This window comes from Anabrus simplex, chromosome 3 (assembly GCF_040414725.1).
Source record: "Anabrus simplex isolate iqAnaSimp1 chromosome 3, ASM4041472v1, whole genome shotgun sequence".
NCBI lineage: Eukaryota > Metazoa > Arthropoda > Insecta > Orthoptera > Tettigoniidae > Anabrus > Anabrus simplex.
Window position 1 is genome coordinate 58100492 of NC_090267.1, and position 18581 is coordinate 58119072.

General features: G+C 44.4%; 5 non-coding genes across 5 annotated transcripts; all 5 read right to left on the reverse strand.

Annotated features, from left to right (window-relative positions):
• Positions 1-1234: 1234 nt before the first annotated feature.
• TRNAT-AGU (transfer RNA threonine (anticodon AGU)) lies at positions 1235-1308 on the reverse strand. The gene has a single exon. It is a non-coding gene; the product is annotated as a tRNA-Thr (tRNA).
• A 2765-nt stretch (positions 1309-4073) lies between these two features.
• Positions 4074-4147, reverse strand: TRNAT-UGU (transfer RNA threonine (anticodon UGU)). Its single transcript has one exon. It is a non-coding gene; the product is annotated as a tRNA-Thr (tRNA).
• An 8588-nt stretch (positions 4148-12735) lies between these two features.
• On the reverse strand, positions 12736-12809 carry TRNAT-AGU (transfer RNA threonine (anticodon AGU)). The gene has a single exon. It is a non-coding gene; the product is annotated as a tRNA-Thr (tRNA).
• Positions 12810-15127: 2318 nt separating this feature from the next.
• On the reverse strand, positions 15128-15201 carry TRNAT-UGU (transfer RNA threonine (anticodon UGU)). Its single transcript has one exon. It is a non-coding gene; the product is annotated as a tRNA-Thr (tRNA).
• A 484-nt stretch (positions 15202-15685) lies between these two features.
• Positions 15686-15759, reverse strand: TRNAT-AGU (transfer RNA threonine (anticodon AGU)). The gene has a single exon. It is a non-coding gene; the product is annotated as a tRNA-Thr (tRNA).
• Positions 15760-18581: the final 2822 nt, after the last annotated feature.

The window sequence follows — 18581 nt, forward strand, 5'->3', positions numbered from 1 at the left end:
GTCTTCAGGAAAATTAAGAGCAAATACCCTCGTGTAGAATTTAAGGTCTTGGATGAAGTCTGCCAGGCTTTCATCCAATCGCTGTACTCTGTAATAGTATTTCTGTATTAGAGAGGATCTTGCCCTAGCCGGGATGACGTTAGCTAGCAGGTAGGCATGGAAGTCTTCAATAGATGATTGTTCAACAATGGCTCTTACTATTTTGTCTGAGAGGACACCAATGGAATAAGGGTAAAAAATCTGAAGGATTTGACACGAAGAAAGAGAAAAGGCAAGAGCATGATCCCCAGACTCAATTAAAAATCTTAAAAATGCAATGGTCCGCCTCTGTGGTGTAGTGGTTAGCGTGATTAGCTGCTACCCCCGGAGGCCCGGGTTCGATTCCCGGCTCTGCCACGAAATTTGAAAAGTGGTACGAGGGCTGGAACGGGGTCCACCCAGCCTCGGGAGGTCAACTGAGTAGAGGTGGGTTCGATCCCCACCTCAGCCATCTTGGAAGTGGTTTTCCGTGGTTTCCCACTTCTCCTCCAGGCGAATGCCGGGATGGTACCTAACTTAAGGCCACGGCCGCTTCCTTCCCTCTTCCTCCACTATCTCTTCCAATCTTCCCATCCCTTCACAAGGCCCCTGTTCAGCATAGCAGGTGAGATCGCCTGGGCGCGGTACTGGTCATACTCCCCAGTTGTATCCCCCAACCAAGAGTCTGAAGCTCCAGGACCCTGCCGTTGAGGCGGTGGAGGTGGGATCCCTCGCTAAGTCCGAGGGAAAAACCGAACCTGGAGAGTAAACACATGATGATGATGATGATGATGATGATGAATATGTCCACTAGTAAGGTTTTATTTTCATTCTCGTAGAGTTTCTTTTAAATGTGGCTTTTCGTCCCACTAACTACTTCTTCGGTTTTCGGACAAGCAAAGGTGCCGGTATTTAGTCCCGCAGGAGTTCTTTTACGTGCTAGTAAATTTGCTGATACGAGGCTGACGTATGTGAGCACCTTCAAACAACTGAGGCAGGCTCGAACGTCCAAGATAGGGCCAGAAGGCCAGTGCCTCAACCGTCTGAGCCACTCAGCCCGGTACTCCATAGTCTTGTGACGGAATTCAGATAATTCGTAAAACCCATTGAGAGGATGGTTTAAGCACAGTCGTTCAATTTACGACTGTTTCAACAAAACGTAGTACGAATGTAACTGCACTTCCTCCTAATCGTCAGCTTGAATAAAGCTAAAACTAGGCACCGGAGGGATTCGAACCCTCGATCTCCTGTTTACTAGACAGGCGCTTTAACCAACTAAGCCACGGCGCCCTACGAACCGTATAGGTGGCCCAATAGTTCTGTATGGAACCCGTAAGAGAAAGCGATTATCCTGGGCTTTGAAGAAGTACCATCGAACTGTCTGTGTCTACTCCAGGAAGAGACCGTAACATTTAACGAATGATTGAATCACGACTGTTCTGCATTTGGGGCTGTCACCCAACTGGTTTTTCCTAAATGATTTCAAACAAGTTGGGAATTTATCAAACGTCTCCCGTGGTATGTATTTTTTCTATCCGTGATTCTCCTTCCTCGTCCGCATCAGTGGTGTAGTGGTTAGTGTGATTAGCTGCCACCGCCGAAGGCCAGGTGTCGATTCCCACCTCTGCCAGGAAATTTGAAAAGTGGTACGAGGGCTGGAAAGGGGTCTACTCAGCCTCGGGAGGTCAACTGAGTAGAGGTCGGTTCGATTCCCACCTCAGCCATCTTGGAAGTGGTTTTCCATGGTTCCACACTTCTCCTCCAACAAAATGCCGGGATGGTACCTAACACTAGGACACGGCCACTTCCGTCCCTCTTCGTTGCCTATCCTTTCCATTCTCCCATCCCCCACAAGGCCCCTGTTCACCATAGCTGGTGAAGCCGCCTGGGCGAGGTATCGGTACTTCTTCCGAGTTTTTTTTCCCGCGACCTAAGGTCTTACGCTGCATGACACTGCGCTTGCGGCGGTATAGGTGGGAACCTTCGCTGAGTTCGAGATTAAAAACAACCCTGGAGTGTAAACGGATGAAGAATGTAAGAATGAAAGAAAGAAAGATGATTAACATATTTTTTCAGTATGTATTCTAGGGTTGGATTTTCTCTGGGACTCGGGGAGGGATCCCACCTCTACCGCCTCAAGGGCAATGTCCTGGAGTGTGGGACTTTTGGTCGATGGATACAACTGGGAAGGAGGACCGGCACCTCTCCCAAGCGGCCTCACCTGCTATGCAGAACAGGGGCCTTGTGGTGGTGATGAGGGGGGTGGTGAAGGGAGGATTGGAAGGGATAAGCAAGGAAGAGGCAATGAAGCGGCCGTGGCCGTGAGTTGGGTACTATCTCGGCATTTGCCTGTAGGAGAAGGGAGAAAACACGAAAAAAACCCACTTCGAAGATGGCTGAAGTGGGAATCGAACCCCCTCTATTTAATGTATCTCTCGAGCTGAGTGGACCCCGTTCCAGCCCTCGTACCATTTTCCAAATTTCGAAAAACGAACTCTTGTTCTGGGGGGGGGGGGTAGGAGGCAGCGCAACTAATCACACGAACCACTACACCGCAGACGCAGACCATGTGTACTCCAAATGAATTATATCACTTGAAGTTATGTACATACACTGCAAGTCCGTAACTTTTATATTCTAGCACCACAAGTCTACTAAATACGTTATCGAAATGTCGAAGTAAGCACTTTAAAAGAGTGCTAAAATAAATTGAGTGTAAAACAGTATGCTAGTACTTAATAAAAATTTAAGAGAATAATAATAATAATAGTAATAATAGTAATAATAATAATAATAATAATAATAATAATAATAATATTCTAACGTTATTGGTTTTACGTCCCACAAACGACCTTCACAGTTTTCGGAGACGCCAAGGTGCCTGAATTTTGTCTCAAAGCAGTTCTTTTACGTGCCAGTAAATCTACCTGCACTAGGTTGATGTATTTGAGCACCTTCAAATATCACAGGACTGAGGTCAGTTTCGAACCTGCGAATTTCGGGTCAGAACCGCAGAGCCTTAACGGCCTGTGCTAGTAGTACGAAAAACACATCGTCAGCACCTGTCGTATAAAAAAAAACCATTCTTATAAAAAAGCTATTAAATGCGATCTAACAACTGCTTATTTTGATAACGTTTCTAAAATTTATGGGATGTCATAAATACGAAGTCATATTCTAAACATGGTTAACACAAGCTCTGTAAGTTCCCATCTTATAGCTCACAATTCAATGTCGTACATTTCTGGTAGCTGCCTCTGTGGTGTAGTGGTTAGCGTGATTAGCTGCCACCCCCGGAGGCCCGGGTTCGATTCCCGGCTCTGCCACGAAATTTGAAAAGTGGTACGAGGGCTGGAACGGGGTCCACTCAGCCTCGGGAGGTCAACTGAGTAGAGGTGGGTTCGATTCCCACCTCAGCCATCCTCGAAGTGGTTTTCCGTGGTTTCCCACTTCTCCTCCAGGCGAATGCCGGGATGGTACCTAACTTAAGGCCACGGCCGCTTCCTTCCCTCTTCCTTGCCTATCCCTTCCAATCTTCCCATCCCTCCACAAGGCCCCTGTTCAGCATAGCAGGTGAGGCCGCCTGGGCGAGGTACTGGTCATACTCCCCAGTTGTATCCCCCGACCAAGAGTCTGAAGCTCCAGGACACTGCCCTTGAGGCGGTAGAGGTGGGATCCCTCGCTAAGTCCGAGGGAAAAACCGAACCTGGAGGGTAAACAGATGATGATGATGATGACATTTCTGGTAATCGTGCAAGAACCCGGAATATTCACAACATTCTGTTACTTGTTCCTCGTACCCTAACGAATATGATATTTAATTTTTATATTTAGTCATTTTACAGTCGAGGTTTGGTTTCTCCCCCAGATTCATCCGGGATCGCACCTCTACGACCTCAAGGGCACTATCCTGGTGTGTGAGAGATTTGGTCTGGAATACAACCAGTGCATCACACCTGCTGTGCTTAAACGCTGGGCAATAACAGATTTCTGAATGCGTTTTCATTGCTTTCAGTGGTAGCCGATTCTATCCTAGGCAGTATGTTTAAAATCTAAGGCACCGGAGGGATTCGAACCCTCGATCTCCTGTTTACAAGACAGGCGCTTTAACCAACTAAGCCACGGCGCCGTTGTAAGGCAATCAGACGTCATGCAGTTTTACGTAAATACCACCGGATTCTGAAAATTCTGCTTTCTTTCAGGGCATTAATATGTCCACTAGTAAGGTTTTAGTTATAAGTCCAGGATCCGCCGGCACGGGCTCCGCGGCCGCTGCTTGTGCGTCTATATGACGTCATATAGGACGTGTTCAGATAGTTGATGTTTGCAAACATGGCGGATAATTCGAAGGGAGCTGTAGAGGCCGCTAAATATATGAATCAATGGTCTGATATATATTTGGGTTTTTGAGACTGCGTAACACAATTGACGGGCATGGGGTTGCACTTGTTGGTTTGTGAAATAGATATTAACAGCCCGATATGATAGGGCTGGCTTGAATTTGCGAAACCTTTACGAGTATTAAGCAGGTCGTGGTAGTGGCAAAACCATTGGTCTGTGGACAAGCAAAGGGGGTCTGGGGGCGTGGCAGGTTAGGGCCGCGAAGCGGCCAACAGGCCTCCAGCATCCCTTACGAAAGCAATTGTGATCGATCGAAAAACCACTGGTAGTGACAGGTTAGGCAGTGATCCGCCGAAAAGCACTGATAGTGACAGGTTTGGTTAGGTGCGACAGCATTACTAAATGAGCGGGGTGATCCACCGAAAACCACTGATAGTGACAGGTTAGGTTAGGTTTGGTTAGGTGCGACAGCATTACTAAATGAGCGGGGTGATACACCGAAAACCACTGATAGTGACAGGTTAGGTTAGGTTTGGTTAGGTGCGACAGTATTACTAAATGAGCGGGGTGATCCACCGAAAACCAGTGATAGTTACAGGTTAGGTTAGGTTTGGTTAGGTGCGACAGTATTACTAAATGAGCGGGGTGATCCACCGAAAACCACTGATAGTGACAGGTTAGGTTAGGTTTGGTTAGGTGCGACAGCATTACTAAATGAGTGGGGTGATCCACCGAAAACCACTGATAGTGACAGGTTAGGTTAGGTTTTGTTAGGTGCGACAGCATTACTAAATTAGTGGGGTGATCCACCGAAAACCACTGATAGTGACAGGTTATGTTAGGTTCGGTTTGGTTAGGTGCGACAGCATTACTAAATGAGCGGGGTGATACACCGAAAACCAGTGATAGTTACAGGTTAGGTTAGGTTTGGTTAGGTGCGACAGTATTACTAAATGAGCGGGGTGATCCACCGAAAACCACTGATAGTGACAGGTTAGGTTAGGTTTGGTTAGGTGCGACAGCATTACCTAATGAGTGGGGTGATCCACAGAAAACCACTGATAGTGACAGGTTAGGTTAGGTTTTGTTAGGTGCGACATCATTACTAAATGAGCGGGGTGATCCACCGAAAACCACTGATAGTGACAGGTTAGGTTAGGTTTTGTTAGGTGCGACAGCATTACCTAATGAGTGGGGTGATCCACCGAAAACCACTGATAGTGACAGGTTAGGTTAGGTTTGGTTAGGTGCGACAGCATTACTAAATTAGTGGGGTGATCCACCGAAAACCACTGATAGTGACAGGTTAGGTTAGGTTAGGTTTGGTTAGGTGCGACAGCATTACTAAATGAGCGGGGTGATCCACCGAAAACCAGTGATAGTTACAGGTTAGGTTAGGTTTGGTTAGGTGCGACAGTATTACTAAATGAGCGGGGTGATCCACCGAAAACCACTGATAGTGACAGGTTAGGTTAGGTTTGGTTAGGTGCGACAGCATTACTTAATGAGTGGGGTGATCCACCGAAAACCACTGATAGTGACAGGTTAGGTTAGGTTTTGTTAGGTGCGACAGCATTACTAAATGAGCGGGGTGATCCACCGAAAACCACTGATAGTGACAGGTTAGGTTAGGTTTTGTTAGGTGCGACAGCATTACTAAATTAGTGGGGTGATCCACCGAAAACCACTGATAGTGACAGGTTAGGTTAGGTTTGGTTAGGTGCGACAGCAGTACCTAATGAGCGGGGTGATTCACCGAAAACCACTGATAGTGACAGGTTAGGTTAGGTTTTGTTAGGTGCGAAGCATAGTAAACTGAGCGACAGTTGTTGAAAGTACACTTCTGGTCAGTATGTCACTAATTGAAAAACAACACTATACATTGGGAGTATATGGAAATCACGAAGAGAGGATATGAATTTATGAGTACGCACTATAAGTGTAGAAACTATTGCGACAGGAGTGGCACAAGATGGAATGGTTGTGCTGCCGTAGTAGTACTCTCAGAAGTACAAATACGGGTGGAGTACCGAACAGGAGATTGAATTGTTTTCGGTAGTTGTACTTCCTCTTAAAACAATAATCACCACCAGCACAGAGCTGGACAGACGACAGGAGTGTTTTATTTCTAGTTGTACTTCCTCTTAAAACAATAATCACCACCAGCACAGAGCTGGACAGGCGACAGGAGTGTTTCATTTCTAGTTGTACATCCTCTTAAAACAATAAACACCACCATCACAGAGCTGGACAGACGACAGGAGTGTTTTATTTCTAGTTGTACATCCTCTTAAAACAATAAACACCACCATCACAGAGCTGGACAGACGACAGGAGTGTTTTATTTCTAGTTGTACTTCCTCTTAAAACAATAATCACTACCAGCACAGAGCTGGACAGACGACAGGAGTGTTTGTTTCTAGTTGTACTTCCTCTTAAAACAATAATCACCACCAGCACAGAGCTGGACAGACGACAGGAGTGTTTATTTCTAGTTGTACTTCCTCTTAAAACAATAATCACTACCATCACAGAGCTGGACAGACGACAGGAGTGTTTTATTTCTAGTTGTACATCCTCTTAAAACAATAAACACCACCATCACAGAGCTGGACAGACGACAGGAGTGTTTTATTTCTAGTTGTACATCCTCTTAAAACAATAAACACCACCATCACAGAGCTGGACAGACGACAGGAGTGTTTGTTTCTAGTTGTACTTCCTCTTAAAACAATAATCACTACCATCACAGAGCTGGACAGACGACAGGAGTGTTTATTTCTAGTTGTACTTCCTCTTAAGACAATAATCACCACCATCACAGAGCTGGACAGACGACAGGAGTGTTTTATTTCTAGTTGTACTTCCTCTTAAGACAATAATCACTACCATCACAGAGCTGGACAGGCGACAGGAGTGTTTTATTTCTAGTTGTACTTCCTCTTAAAACAATAATCACCACCATCACAGAGCTGGACAGACGACAGGAGTGTTTGTTTCTAGTTGTACTTCCTCTTAAAACAATAATCACCACCATCACAGAGCTGGACAGGCGACAGGAGTATTTGTTTCTAGTTGTACTTCCTTAAAACAATAATCACCACCAGCACAGAGCTGGACAGACGACAGGCGTGTTTTATTTCTAGTTGTACTTCCTCTTAAGACAATAATTACCACCATCACAGAGCTGGACAGACGACAGGAGTGTTTTATTTCTAGTTGTACTTCCTCTTAAAACAATAATCACCACCAGCACAGAGCTGGACAGACGACAGGAGTGTTTGTTTCTAGTTGTACTTCCTCTTAAAACAATAATCACTACCATCACAGAGCTGGACAGACGACAGGAGTGTTTTATTTCTAGTTGTACTTCCTCTTAAAACAATAATCACTACCATCACAGAGCTGGACAGACGACAGGAGTGTTTTATTTCTAGTTGTACTTCCTCTTAAAACAATAATCACCACCATCACAGAGCTGGACAGACGACAGGAGTGTTTTATTTCTAGTTGTACTTCCTCTTAAGACAATAATCACTACCAACACAGAGCTGGACAGGCGACAGGAGTGTTTTATTTCTAGTTGTACTTCCTCTTAAAACAATAATCACCACCATCACAGAGCTGGACAGGCGACAGGAGTGTTTGTTTCTAGTTGTACTTCCTTAAAACAATAATCACCACCAGCACAGAGCTGGACAGACGACAGGAGTGTTTTATTTCTAGTTGTACTTCCTCTTAAAACAATAAACACCACCATCACAGAGCTGGACAGGCGACAGGAGTGTTTTATTTCTAGTTGTACTTCCTCTTAAAACAATAATCACCACCAGCACAGAGCTGGACAGGCGACAGGAGTGTTTTATTTCTAGTTGTACATCCTCTTAAAACAATAATGGCCACCATCACAGAGCTGGACAGACGACAGGAGTGTTTGTTTCTAGTTGTACGTCCAGTTAAAACAATAATCACCACCATCACAGAGCTGGACAGGCGACAGGAGTGTTTTATTTCTAGTTGTACTTCCTCTTAAAACAATAATCACCACTATCACACAGCTGGACAGAGGACAGGAGTGATCGTTTCTAGTTGTACTTCCTCTTAAAACAATAATGACCACTATCAGAGAGCTGGACGGACGAGTGGAATGTTTTCGTGTAGTTGTACTTGCTGTTAAAACATCACTCGGCACTACAGCGACGGTATCACGTCTGTTACGAAGGGAGGAACGGCGAGAACTGTCTTTCGTGTTGGACACATGTGCATTGAAGGGAGTGGTGAATGTTGGCGAGCCTGTTCAGACTTGGCACTGTATTTGCTTACCAGTCAATCTCACGGACGATTTCCAAAAATTTATTAAATTTATCTTCGCCTGCTACTTTGCATTGTTTATTAAAGATATACGTCGCGAGGTAGCCGGTGTAGAGGCTTTTCCTGCGGTTATATTCCGGGACGGATGCTTTGACATGGCGCCATGTGGATTCAATTGTATTTGTGTGCGCACCAGTTATTTTGTCCACGAATTCGACTGAATGATTTACTGTGAGGTGCTCATACCCATGTTTTTTGAGAGTGCTGTAAGATTTCCAGCAGTCTGTGATGATGGTCGTCCCGGGTTTTATCCACTGCTTTATTGTGGATATGAGGGATTGGGCCGAATTTGCTCTCGTCGACCTCGACAATTGTATTCGGGCCGCCGATGGACTCTGATGTCGTTTCTATATAGTTTATGAGTACTTCTCGGTAGAAGTTTGTCCAGTCGGTGATGGTAGTTTTGGAGAAGCCGTATTCTCGGATTATATCGGCCGAGTGTGTGTTGTGAGCTATTTCATACGTCATTTCGGGAATTGTGAGGTTACTTTTGGAAAACCAAGACTTCTGACGTATGGTTCTGGTGGTTTTGCACCTCGATTCCCTTGGCCCTTTGTTACAGGCCCATCGTACGCCGCCGCCTGTTTGTTTTGTGTCCTCCAAGGTCATGTTCGAGTCACACTTGGGGCACTTTACGGTGTCTTTAATCAGTCTGGTTTCACGTAGGAATGCCAGGACCGTTTCCTTGGTTGATACAAGCTGCTGAAGAAATCTCCTATTCGGTACTCCCGGCTTGCCGAGTACGAATTTCGAATAAGAGGAACGCGGAATGAATGTTGATTTCCGCAGTTCCTCTTGATATTTGCTTACTACTACGGCGATTCCCGACATATTGTTGATAGTGAACGACCACTATGTATCTCTAAACTGTGCCGAATGACTGGAAGGAACGTGGGTACATGATCTCCTTTTATACAAGGAACGTGTGGTGGTAATGAAACTCGTGACTTGAGTTTGATGTATTTTCGTTTCTCTTTGAAATTTAAGTTGGCAACATTTGAGGGTTGGGGGAGAGTGAGGGGGAGACGAGAGTGCCATCTTTTGGTGTAAATATGAATTTCTTTGCAATGCCATCTGTTTCACTTCTTGTGTACTACGTGCATGTATACCACCGCCGTCTCAATGTCTATATACTGCCTGCTCTATGCTATGCGGTTAACATGCTTCTCAGCGTGAGCTCTTAGTGTCACGAACCTCCGCTAAAGGCGCCAGCTAACGCACCCAACTTATCTCCGTACCTACGTTATTGTGTTCCAGTGCATTTGCATCGAGCATTTATGTGTGTGTCTCTGGTTGTAAAATGATTAACTGGTGTGTTCCTCTCTGTATATAAAGGCAGGAAATCCAAATTCTTCAGGTGTGAGGATTCCTGTTATCCCCCCCCCCCCCGCCACCCAAGTAAAGAACTTTGGGAAAATTGGCTTAACGCTATATCAAGGCAAGGATCAACCAAGGGTAAGCAATGGATTCCATCCGATTATTCTCGTGTTTGTAGCCTGAATTTTAGTGATGGAGCTAAAAGATAAAACTAAAAGAAAAATATATTGAAGACAGAGAGCGTGCCTAGTCGGTCTTCGAATTACCCCCATTACCTTCAAACCAGAAAAAATTCTCTACGAAAGACCAGACAGCGACAAGATATTTCTTCGGAAGAAATCTGTGATAAAACAAGCTCTTCAACCGCAGGAAATACATTGGATGACGAGTACGTAATTCATTTGAACAACGATGTATCAAACCAACTCAATATTCCAAGGAGTAAGAATGACAGCAGTGATCAGAAAATTAGACATTAGAGGCTCCGATCAAGAATTCTGAGACTGCGATAACAGCTGATGAGTAACCATAATGAAGTTAACAGACTACGGAGACAATTCGAAGACAACCCAGAAAGTGATCGTCTGAATAAAGTAAAGGAAGCAGCCAAATATAAAGGGACAACGACCGTTTTTAAAATTAAATTCATCATTTTCGCATGACAAAACCCGGGCAGTCAGAACAAATCAGGCGGTACTATGTGGTGTGGGGAATAGTATCCCAAAAAGTTACGAATATGGCAGGACTCCTGGTCTAGTGTCAGCTCCGTCACGAAGTACTCTGGACAGGTAGCCTAAATAGAAAATGTTGATAGTATTTGTCAGGATTTCCCAATTAGTGAAGGAAAGACTTAGAGGTGAATGTAAAACTCTCAGACCAACAGAGAGGACTGTAACAGTGATCGCCGATTAAATAGTTGATTAGGTACGGTTTCTCTACGACCGAACCAGTGACAAGTTCATTTGCGTGGTCAATGTTGAAGGTGTATGCGGTACATATATTGTAAAATCTCCTGCTCTCGCGAATAAACTGTTGTTTTCTTGTGTAATCCGACTTGTAATCCGAGTTCTCTAGTCCTGCTGTCTACTTCCTCGTTAAAGGCTTAGAAGTCTCCGATCTATCACTTTTAGCTCAGAAATGATTACTGAAATGCTTTTCGGCAAAACAATCCAGATTGTGTGCATTTCTATTCACCAGCAGATAAAATACTTACAATGGTTGAATGATGATATCATCGAGTACGTTAAAATAATTCGGTTGGAATCAAAACGTGAAAAACTGAAGTGCCTGACTAATAAGACGGCAGATGCTGTCTCTCTAACTGTGAAATCTATAGTGGAATGTGTGTCTTATTTGTTACAAAAACGGTTATTTTATGTTCTGACTAGATGATTTTCTGGAGACGCAATACAAGCTCTATTTAGTTCAGTGAGATTGGGTGGTGGATTTAATGACATGACGAACGCACACATTATGTGCCGTAAAACGCATCCTGAAATCTGGTTATGAACAAAGGGTCAACGAAATAGTGATAGGAATGTTTTGCGTCCACTGCTGGTAAATAACAGTAATAAAAGGACTGAAAAGGTGCTCCGTTACTCGTGTCGAGAAAATTCTGAAATGTTTATGTACCATGCAGCAGTGGGATGATCCTAATATATTTACTGAAACTGGTAAGATTTTATATATTTTACGTTTCTATATCTTAAGCCAAGCTCAAATGTGAAATGTAAGGTTTTGTATGTGCATTATCTTTTCAGTTAGTAACATGTTAAGAATTATTTTTCATTTTATATTGGCTTTACGGACGAACGCTCATTTAACCAACATGTGCTTTGGTGCGGTAAGTGCTGCCATCTGCAATGTCGCTGCAAACGCAATTCTCGCGGCATAGAGCAGGCAGTATATAGAGATTGAGACGGCGGTGATGTATACGTATGTAGATATATATATTTCCTTAATACGTTTGAATGTCAAGTAACTCGTTAGCCGAGTGGATAAGGTGATTGACTACGGAGTCGAAGATCGATGGTTCGAGACAGTCTGCCCCCAGGAATATATAAGAGGTAAGTGAAATTAGTATAGTATGGAAATATGTAAGTGATAGAATAAGTATAAGATGTGATATGTGTATATCGGTGAAGTAAGATGGGAAAAGAACGAGTGTGAAGAAACGGACCGTGAAGCGGGAAAATTCATCAATAAACTTTTGAATTGTCCCCACCCGAAAGCCCCTACTACCCAGGGGGTCCCGTAAGTATGTCGTCATAGCTGTGCCGGCGAATTCTGGCCTTGTTCCAGGTTTTATTTTCATTCTCGTACAGTTTCTTTTAAATGTGGCTTTTCGTCCCACTAACTACTTCTTCGGTTTTCGGACAGCCAAAGTGCCGGAATTTAGTCCCGCAGGATTTCTTTTACGTGCTAGTAAATCTGCTAACACGAGGCTGACGTATGTGAGCACCTTCAAATAACTGAGCCAGGCTCGAACGTGCCAAGATTGGGCCAGAAGGCCAGTGCCTCAACCGTCTGAGCCACTCAGCCCGGTACTTCATAGTCTTGTGACGGAATTCAGATAATTCGTAAAAACCATTGAGAGGATGGTTTTAGTACAGTGGTTCACTTTACGACTGTTTCAACAAAACGTAACTGCACTTCTTCCTAAACGTCAGCTTGCATAAAGCTAAAACTAGGCACCGGAGGGATTCGAACCCTCGACCTCCTGTTTACTAGACAGGCGCTTTAACCAACTAAGCTACGGCGCCCTACGAACCGTATAGGTGGCCCAATAGTTCTGTATGGAACCCGTAAGAGAAAGCGATTATCCTGGGCTCTGAAGAAGTACCATCGAACTGTCTGTGTCTACTCCAGGAAGAGACCGTAACAATTAACGAATGATTGAATCACGACTGTTCTGCATTTGGGGCTGTCACCCAACTGGTTTTTCCTAAATGATTTCAAACAAGTTGGGAATTTATCAAACGTCTGACATGGTATGTTTTTTTTTCTATCCGTGATTCTCCTTTCTCGTCCGCCTCGGTGGTGTAGTGGTTAGTGTGATTAGCTGCCACCGCCGGAGGCCAGGTGTCGATTCCCACCTCTGCCACGAAATTTGAAAAGTGGTACGTGGGCTGGAACGGGGTCTACTCAGCCTCGGGAGGTCAACTGAGTAGAGGTCGCTTCGATTCCCACCTCAGCCATCCTGGAAGTGGTTTTCCGTGGTTTCACACTTCTCCTCCAACAAAATGCCGGGATGGTACCTAACACTAGGACACGGCCACTTCCGTCCCCCTTCGTTGCCTATCCTTTCCAATCTCCCATCCCCCACAAAGCCCCTGTTCAGCATAGCTGGTGAAGCCACCTGGGCGAGGTATCGGTACTTCTTCAGAGTTTTTTTCCCGCGACCGAAGGTCTTACGCTGCATGACACTGCGCTTGAGGCGGTATAGGTGGGAACCTTCGCTGAGTTCGAGATTAAAAACAACCCTGGAGTGTAAACGGATGAAGAATGTAAGAATGAAAGAAAGAAAGAAAGAAAAAAAGGAAAGAAAGAAAGAAAGAAAGAAAGAAAGATGATTAACCTATATTTTCCGTATGTACTCTAGGGTTGGCTTTTCTCTGGGACTCGTTGAGGGATCCCTACTCTACCGCCTCAAGGGCAGTGTCCTGCAGTGTGGGACTTTGGGCCGATGGATACAACTGGGAAGGAGAACCAGCACCTCTCCCGAGCGGCCTCACCTGCTATTTGAACAGGGGCCTTGTGGCGGACGTGAGGGGGGTGGTGAAGGGAGGATTGGAAGGAATAAGCAAACAAGAGGCAATGAAGCGGCCGTGGCCGTGAGTTGGGTACTATTTCGGCATTTGCCTGTAGGAGAAGGGAGAAACAACAAAAAAAAACACTTCGAAGATGGCTGAAGTGGGAATCGAACCCCCTCTATTTAATTTATCTCTCGAGCTGAGTGGACCCCGTTCCAGCCCTCGTACCATTTTCCAAATTTCGAAAAACAAACTCTTGCTCTGGGGGGGGGGGGGGTAGGAGGCAGCGCAGCTAATCACACGAACCACTACACCGCAGACGCAGACCATGTGTACTCCAAATGAATTATATCGCATGCAGTTATGCACTTACACTGCAAGTCCGTAACTTTTATATTCTAGCACCACAAGTCTACTAAATACGTTATCGAAATGTCGAAGTAAGCACTTTAAAAAAGTGATAAAATAAATTGAGTGTAAAACAGTATGCTAGTACTTAATAAAAATTTAAGAGAATAATAATAATAATAATAATAATAATAATAATAATAATAATAATAATAATAATAATAATATACTAACGTTATTGGTTTTACGTCCCACAAAACGACCTTCACAGCTTTCGGAAACGCCAAGGTGCCTGGATTTTGTCTCAAAGCAGTTCTTTTACGTGCCAGTAAATCTACCGGCACTAGGTTGACGACGTATTTGAGCACCTTCAAATATCACAGGACTGAGGCCAGTTTCGAACCTGCGAATTTCGGGTCAGAACCGCAGAGCCTTAACGGCCTGTGCTAGTAGTACGAAAAACACATCGTCAGCACCTGTCGTATAAAAAAATCATTCTTAAAAAAAAGCTATTAAATGCGATCAACAACTGCTTATTTTGAAAACGTTTCTAAAATTTATGTGATGTCATAAATACGAAGTCATATTCTAAACATGGTTAACACAAGCTCTGTAAGTTCCCATCTTATAGCTCACAATTCAAAGTCGTACATTTCTGGTAATCGTGCAAGAACCCGGAATATTCACAATATACTGTTACTTCTTCCTCGTACCCTAACGAATATGATATTTTATTTTTATATGTAGTCATTTTACCGTCCAGGTTGGGTTTCTCCCCCGGATTCAGCCGGTATCGCACCTCTACGACCTCAAGGGCACTATCCTGGTGTGTGAGAGATTTGGTCTGGAATACAACCAGTGCATCACACAAGAGGCGTCACCTGCTGTGCTTAAACGCTGGACAGTAACAGATTTCTGAATGCGTTTTCATTGCTTTCAGTGGTAGCCGATCCTATCCTAGGCAGTATGTTTAAATTCTAAGGCACCGGAGGGATTCGAACCCTCGATCTCCTGTTTACAAGACAGGCGCTTTAACCAACTAAGCCACGGCGCCGTTGTAAGGCAAGCAGACGTCATGCAGTTTTACGTAAATATAACCGGATTCGGAAAATTCTGCTTTCTTTCTGGGCGTTAATATGTCCACTAGTAAGGTTTTATTTTCATTCTCGTACAGTTTCTTTTAAATGTGGCTTTTCGTCCCACTAACTACTTCCTCGGTTTTCGGACAGCCAAAGTGCCGGAATTTAGTCCCGCAGGATTTCTTTTACGTGCTAGTAAATCTGCTAACACGAGGCTGACGTATGTGAGCACCTTCAAATAACTGAGCCAGGCTGGAACGTGCCAAGATTGGGCCAGAAGGCCAGTGCCTCAACCGTCTGAGCTACTCAGCCCGGTACTTCATAGTCTTGTTTCGGAATTCACATAATTCGTAAAAACCATTGAGAGGATGGTTTTAGGACAGTGGTTCACTTTACGACTGTTTCAACAAAACGTAACTGCACTTCTTCCTAAACGTCAGCTTGCATAAAGCTAAAACTAGGCACCAGAGGGTTTCGAACCCTCGATCTCCTGTTTACTAGCCAGGCGCTTTAACCAACTAAGCTACGGCGCCCCACGAACCGTATAGGTGGCCCAATAGTTCTGTAGGGAACCCGTAAGAGAAAGCGATTATCCCGGACTTTGAAGAAGTACCATCGAACTGTCTGTGTCTACTCCAGGAAGAGACCGTAACATTTAACGAATGATTGAATCACGACTGTTCTGCATTTGGGGCTGTCACTCAACTGGCTTTTCCTAAATGATTTCAAACAAGTTGGGAATTTATCAAACGTCTCCCGTGGTATGTATTTTTTTCTATCCGTGATTCTCCTTTCTCGTCCGCCTCGGTGGTGTAGTGGTTAGTGTGATTAGCTGCCACCGCCGGAGGCCAGGTGTCGATTCCCACCTCTGCCACGAAATTTGAAAAGTGGTACGAGGGCTGGAACGGGGTCTACTCAGCCTCGGGAGGTCAACTGAGTAGAGGTCGCTTCGATTCCCACCTCAGCCATCCTGGAAGTGGTTTTCCGTGGTTTCACACTTCTCCTCCAAGAAAATGCCGGGATGGTTCCTAACACTAGGACACGGCCACTTCCGTCCCTCTTCGTTGCCTATCCTTTCCAATCTCCCATCCCCCACAAGGCCCCTGTTCAGCATGGCTGGTGAAGCCGCCTGGGCGAGGTATCGGTACTCCTTCCGAGTTTTCTTCCCGCGACCTAAGGTCTTACGCTGCATGACACTGCGCTTGCGGCGATATAGGTGGGAACCATCGCTGAGTTCGAGATTAAAAACAACCCTGGAGTGTAAACGGATGAAGAATGTAAGAAAGAAAGAAAGACAGAAAGATGATTAACCTATTTTTTCCGTATGTACTCTAGGGTTGGCTTTTCTCGGGGACGCGGGGAGGGATCCCACCTCTACCGCCTCAAGGGCAGTGTCCTGGAGTGTGGGACTTTGGGCCGATGGATACAACTGGGAAGGAGAACCAGCACCTCTCCCGAGCGGCCTCACCTTCTATTTGAACAGGGGCCTTGCGGCGGACGTGAGGAGGGTGGTGAAGGGAAGATTGGAAGGGATAAGCAAACAAGAGGCAATGTAGCGGCCGTGGCCGTGAGTTGGGTACTATCTCGGCATTTGCCTGTAGGAGAAGGGAGAAACCACAAAAAAAAAACACTTCGAAGATGGCTGAAGTGGGAATCGAACCCCCTCTATTTAATTTATCTCTCGAGCTGAGTGGACCCCGTTCCAGCCCTCGTACCATTTTCCAAATTTCGAAAAATGAACTCTTGTTCTGGGGGGGGGGGGGGGTTAGGAGGCAGCGCAACTAATCACACGAACCACTACACCGCAGACGCAGACCATGTGTACTCCAAATGAATTATATCACTTGAAGTTATGTACTTACACTGCAAGTCCGTAACTTTTATATTCTAACGCCACAAGTCTACTAAATACGTTATCGAAATGTCGAAGTAAGCACTTTAAAAGAGTGGCAAAATAAATTGAGTGTAAAACAGTATGCTAGTACTTAATAAAAATTTAAGAGAATAATAATAATAGTAATAATTGTTACCGTGTTTTTGTGGTAGGTAGAGGTGAAAGAAGGTGCGGGGGGGTGAACAGGTCTCAGGCTACGAAATTAAAGTGAATTTAAAATTTAACAAGGTTATATATTGAACCCATGACCTTTGTGCCCTAAGAACATTATGCATAATGTAACAATTAAATTAAAAGTTGGATTCTTGATAGCATGGATTTGACACGTGACGAGGAGGTGATTACCTTCGGTCCCACGCTCTGGAGTACGTGACGTCAACCACACGTGTCGACGGCGGAAGAATCTCAAGTCATTTTTATGAACTATTTCAAAGCGCGTGTACACGGCGTGACCACGCCAAGTCAAAAAAATATAGTGCCTATCAAAGGAGGTCAATCATCTCACAAATCGAACCCGTAAAATTTTTAAATGTCCATGAACACTACCGCCAGAAATGTAGCAAGCATGTAGTCACTTTCAAAACTCTTGAAATTACAGTTTAGGTAAGTCAGAAAATAAAATTTTTCTTGGCGGCAAAGGGAGAGATCCGAAGAGAGGGGGTAACTGCTATAAATATGAAGGGACGCCATGACGAAGCTTCCTTCTCCGGCATTTGTGATACAAAGCGGACGAAAAATTGTTGAGCTGCTCTGCGAAATCAAACCAACGAAAGTAGACTGAGTTCAACTGCAGATTTTAGCCATTGCGGCTAAGTCTTGACTCCATGAGGAGATAGTTTTCTTGAGTGAAATAACTGTACCAGATAGGACGGTCAAAGTACTGAAATATTCTAATGTGATTAAGTAATTCGTGTGCGGGAATAATTATAATCCATCGTGTGCGCTCCGCAAACAAGTGAAGGGTATTTCTTTTTTTTTATGCTTTATTCCAGGAAACCTGAAGAAACATAATGAGATGTACAGCCATGAATGTAAAGATGGCTAAATAAAATGCCAGGGTCACAGGTGAGCCCTAAGACGAATACTGGCGTGACGACATGAGGTAGGTGGCTTTCCATCTTACTACCTCTTATATCTCGTCTCGTGATTTCTAAAAGCGTATTTGCATGGGGATATACGACGCAGTGGTCGCCCTACTAAGTTTTGTAAATGTGAGAGTACGACTAAAAGAGTCATTTGTTTTATTTCCCACTTGGATAAAATTTTGAAGTCTTGCGAGTGTCGTATAATGTTCTAAAAGTTATTGAATAGGGTTCTGAAGTGATATCACGTCCAATGTAGATCGTCATCCGTGTGAGTGTACTGCCTGTATTTTTGATGTCGAAGTAAGATGTTCATTCGATGTAATATTCTTCTGTCTGCAATTTGACGTTAATAATAATAATCCATGGTCACTCATTT